The sequence below is a fragment of the Misgurnus anguillicaudatus genome, unplaced genomic scaffold (genome assembly GCF_027580225.2).
Source record: "Misgurnus anguillicaudatus unplaced genomic scaffold, ASM2758022v2 HiC_scaffold_34, whole genome shotgun sequence".
In the NCBI taxonomy this organism is placed as follows: Eukaryota; Metazoa; Chordata; class Actinopteri; order Cypriniformes; family Cobitidae; genus Misgurnus; species Misgurnus anguillicaudatus.
In genome coordinates, this window is record NW_027395284.1 from 2,350,856 (window position 1) to 2,356,734 (window position 5,879).

Consider the following 5,879-nt stretch of genomic DNA (forward strand, 5'->3'; position numbering starts at 1 on the left):
AACCACATAATACACAGAGACATAAGCATAAACCCAAAACACCAGAATGACAGAACACCAGGACACAGGGAACATAAGTATAACTCAAAACACAAGTCTAACAGAACACAGGGGAAACTATGTGACATATATATATATATACATACATACATACATACATACATTATCTGTCAAGATTCATATAAAAAACTGGGCTTGATTCAGTTGTTCTAAAGAGGCGTAAAAATTCACTTATCTCGATATCTCGTCAATTAAGAGAAAACGCTTTCCCGCCAATGACGAGATTTTCCATCTTTCCGCAATACCGCTATTATCCACCAGGTGGCGCACTTCCGCAACTTTTTAAACCCGGAAGTATTGCCCTATGGCAAGCAGCTGCATGTCCGTGTATGTTTTAAAGATCGCTCTGAATGGGATCTCTATGAAAAGTCCGTCACAAAAATGGAATTATCTCAGCTTTTTGCTCAAAATGTGGTGTTTTTGCAGAAACCTACCCATATTCAAAAGCTGATTACAAAAGAACCACTAAAGGTAGGAAGAAACTTTTTTTTTTTTTGTTTGAAAGCAGAGGGTCTGTTCTTTCATTTGGTATATTGTATGTTTATATATTCAAAGAAGAACATTTTCTGGAAGGCATTAAACTTTGGTGAAAATGATGAAAAACGCTGGCGCTGGCTGGCAACTTTTTTAAAAAACGCTGGCGGTGAAAGAGTTAATTAGTCCCTTTGGGGGTAAAAATGGCCCCAATTGAAATGAATGGGAAATGCAAAAATTTTTTTTTTCTTTTTATTTGTCAAAAAAAACACACACAAAGAGACACACACAAACACACAAAGGTATGACTGCCACAGAGAGCATTTCTTATAGAATTTGCCAAAAAAACAGCCACAGATGTAAAATACTCACACAGGTGTGCGCGCACACACACACACACACACACACACACACACACACACACACACACACACACACACACACAGACACACACACACACACATGTGCGCACATACACACACCACGCACAAACACACACACACGAACACAGACTCACACATAAAGACACAGTAAAACACACACACACACACACACACACACACACACACACACACACTACAAAAAAACTGTAACCATAAATCAGTTTTTTTCTAAACACCAAATGCCTGAATTCAACACATAACATCTAGAACAATATGTAAAAACAATTTAAATCAAATTTAGATCATAATTTATGTTTTCTCATAAAAAATAAATATATATATTTTTCTCATAAAAAATAGTTATTTTTCAGGCAAGCTAATGGTGTAGTTGAGGAATTGAGTGGTAAACGGGTATCGCTCGCTCGTTCTTCCATCCGCCAATGACTTCATGGGAAATATTGATAGACAAAACAAATGATAGACAAAATAGCCAATTAAATTACGAATTGTGTTTGACTTCATGCTGTGCTGCAAGAACTGACCGACAGATGATGCGGTACTTTGACGTCATCCGACTGCAGCGCCGCATAAAGTCGAACATCAGTTGCGAACAAATGTGGAGATAAATAAACCTTTGCACTAAATCTGGCTGCTTTGATCCATTTCTGTGTTCTGGCTGACACACCAAAGAACAGGCTAGAGGTTTTTTTTACATTTTAATATGTATGTACAATAATATCTAAAGTATATTGTTAGTGAAAAATGCCATATTGATATCTATTAGTTCACATACATCATATGCTTCAAGAGGTAATGCAGTGTTTTTGAACCCATGTTCTGTTGTATGCTTTCAGAATATGAATATTGGCTCAATAAAAGACTATTAATGCAAACTTACAATTCAGAGATATATTTAGTTAGTTTTATTTTGCAGCTTGCTGGATAGCATAATTTGGATCTTAAAGCATCAGTATGTAAATTTTGTATATACAGTGATTTTAATTTGTGTCATTTTACTCAGTTATCCGGTTAATATATACCTAGCACAGATAACAAACAAAGCTGTATCTGTATTGTTGAATTGTATTATTAAATTATTTGTATTAATAAAAGTAATGTAATGCCATAGTGAACACAATGGGTCTGAAAATAAAACAAAAGCAATTTGTTTGAAAAAGCTTTATTTCTTATCATTTTTTGGGAACACCACTACAATAGTGACCTACACAAAGCTTCCATTTGAAATATGTTACAACTTTTGTACATTTATTCAAAATTAAAACCTGATATTCTATGATGTTTTCAGTCAAGATCGTTCAGATGTACAACTCGGCTAAAGTCCAATTGTAATTTCATAAATGTATTTGTCCTAGAAAGCAGACAGCCATTTATGAAAGGTCTAAATGCTTACGATATCATAATATTTTAGTTTTATACTATATACGTTTGCACATGACTTAACTATTATCACTTTATCATTATAGGGTACTGAGCATAGAATGTGTAAACCCAATATATGTAATTCATTTTAGCATAAAAACAGCAAAGACTCCACTAGTCTTAACTAGTGGTGTGTTCAAAATATCAATACGACGATACATCGCCATGAATGCCTAAAATACAAACATCCTAATAATGCACAGATGCTTGGAAAATGTAACTAATGTAACTAAGTATTCCACCTCTGCTATCAAGTCTAACTAATTTAATTTAAGCTGAAATTGATATAAGAGGTTTATTTTGCCAAGTTCACGTGGAAACCGTGTACCACTTGCTTTGGACATGTCATTATACCAGACAGTTTTGGAAAAAAAATGTAGAAGTTCATTAATGACAATATTCAGGAAGGTATATTAATAACTTTTAAAGATAGTTCTGGGATATGAATATGAGTCTACAAATAAAACTCTCTTTTTAATTCACTCTTTTTAATAACTTAATTCACTTTCTGTGCAAATTTCATGTTCACAAATGTAAGTTCACCAACACTAAACCACTTTTTAATGTATTTCTGAAGGAATTTAACATGTATTTAAATACTATCGAATCCTCATTGAACAAAAAAGCAAAAAAAAAACTTAAATATGTAAAGACTTTAATTTGTATACTTTAACTGGCATATAACTTGAAGTCTTACCCTCTTTTTTTCTTTCTTTTTTTTCCTTTTCCTTATTGTCTCTTTTTGTTTTTCTTTGTTTCTTTCTTTAAACTATTAACAAAAATACAAAAAAGTGTTACATGTTTCTTTTGTTAATGTTTAGTCACAGTTTGTACAAATGTTACATTTATATAATGTTTATACTGTGACCTTTGTACTTTGTACTCTTCACTGTAATTATCAAAAAAAAAAATAATAGGATCGCAGCCTTTGAATAAGGACACAGATTAGGATTCATAGACCAGTCCGCCATTTCAGGTGTTTTATTTCACGACAGGTACGTCTCCTTTCGAAACACTTAGCCATAGTCATGTGACATTGGTGTTATCTCTCTGTATGTTTGTTTAGTTTAGTGTTTAACGTTAGCTGTTCTCCTGTCGGTCCGTGAGTTTGGTGTGACAGGTGTTAGTCAGACAAACGGTCAGAGATCAATAATTAAACGCTTATGTAACTTTACTGATCTGATCTTTATTAACTCCAAACCTACAGCAACATGAAGACGATCTCTTTGCTCTTTTTCATCTCTTTATTTACCAACAGTAAGTTGATTTATGAACATTTCTGCAACACTTTCACTTAATTTAGTATTTGTGTGTGTGTATATATATATATATATATATATATATATATATATATATATATATATATATATATATATATATATATATATATATATATATATATACCTGCATATATCTATATTTATGTATGATGTATATAATGTATTATATATAATGTCCTGCTTTAATGCAGACTCTTTGCTTTTTAGAGAGTTTTTGACATTTTATTATTTTAATATCTGTCTAAGTATTTGTCTCTGTTTGTGTTCTTCAGGTGTGTTTGGTGATGAAGTGAAGTCAGTGTCAGTGATGGAGGGAGATTCTCTTACTATACACACTGATTTTACTGACACACAGGCAGATGATGTGACAATAGTATGGACATTTGGACCTCAAAAATCCACCATAGCTAAAATCAACAACGAACCCAAAGGCAATAAGATCTCAATATATGATGATGTTCTTGATGGGAGATTCAGAGACAGACTGCAGGTGAATAATCAGACTGGAGATCTCACCATCACAAACATCACAACTCAACACACTGGAGTATATGAAATACAGATCACTGTCAGAAGTAAGATTATACAAAAGCGTTTCAATGTTAATGGTGAGTATCGCAGACATTTTAAATAAGTACTCATCACTAGATGAACAATATTATATGTACCTGTTAATTAATTGATGTCTGATAGCAAACACTCAAATGTAATCAATGTCTGTAAAATCATCTTACCACGTATTCGTAAATATACTATGCACCTGAAAATTATGAGTTAATTCCTGGATATAATACATCAGTGTTTGCCCAAGTATAACACTTTTATGTCATATACTCACCCTCATGTAGTTTTTTTTCCACACATGAAAGTAAATGGTCAGTTATCAACGTTTCACTAATCTTGACTATGGAAAGGTGTGGATAGAATCTCTAGATTGATAACGCTTTATTGTCATTGTTAGAAAAAACAAAATTATAAAGGTCACCTCCCCCTGCATTTGAAACCATAAAAAAATAAACACACTTAGGGGCCAATCACTCAAACACATTTTAAACGCTTGGAAATGCAAGGTGCCTTTTTTGGTCACTTTTAAAAAGAGCAGTGCGGCACGACTTTTTATATTGCTAGGCTGTCCTGTCAATCAAAATTGAAGCGTGAGTGAGAGCAGTCTGGACCAGACGCTGTGGACGATGACACATGATGTGCCTTATTAAGGGCCCGACCTGGCCCGAGGACGGTGGCGGGTCGAGGCTGGGCTTGGGCAGAGAATCAAAGCTCTAGTGCCAGCCAAACTTTACAGTGAAGCTATTTAAATGTAGGCCTATCTTTGTATCCACATTTGATTTTACACTTTGTAGACGGTCCCTAGAAGCAGAACGCTCAAAGGAATGCATTTTATTTATTCAAATATGTACACGGTTCTTTCGGATAAAAACCAGGATGTAGCTTGTTGTATACCTTACTACGGTTAGATAGAGCTGCCTATTATGTAATGAAAACGTTTCGCCTATGATTTATTGAACTGCAAAATGCAAATCTACCAATTTCTGTCTAACTTACCTAACCCCCTTTCGCCATGCTCACGTTTTCTATTCTTTGCCTCCTCCGACATCAAACCCTTCCTTTTCTTTGCAGGCTCTGTCATGATGACAATTGAAAAGCTACCTGGCTGCTAGGTATCTTTCATTTATATTTACCTGCCGAGTATGCTACATCCGAAGCCTGCAGGATGCTCCACATATCGGCTTTTGTAACACTTGCCGTAAAGCAAGTAATTTGTAGTGTCGTTCAAACTACAGATCCGTGATCCGATAGTGGAAAACTTCTTTAGTGCAGTTATGTCCGATAGAGGGCTACAAAGCGAATGTGGAAGTGCCGTTCACCCAGTTTTGAGTTGATGAACCACTGAAACTTTCTTAGAAATTTTTTTTTAACGTACAAAAAACTCTTTAGTGTTGCTTTAATCCATCTCGTTTGTCAAATTGCTAGTTAACAACGCGTGTGAGAGAAATTAGGCGTTTAAATTTACGCACAACTAATATTACATAATGTGCACTGCAAAAAATTATTTTCATGAAAAAAATTCTTAGTATTTTTGTCTTGTTTTTAGTAAAAATATCTAAAAATTCTTAAATTAAGATGTTTTTTCTTGATGAGCAAAACTACCCAAGAAAATAAGTCTATGTTTTAGACCAAAAATATCAAATGTAAGGGATTTTGTGCATAAAACAAGCAAAAAAAT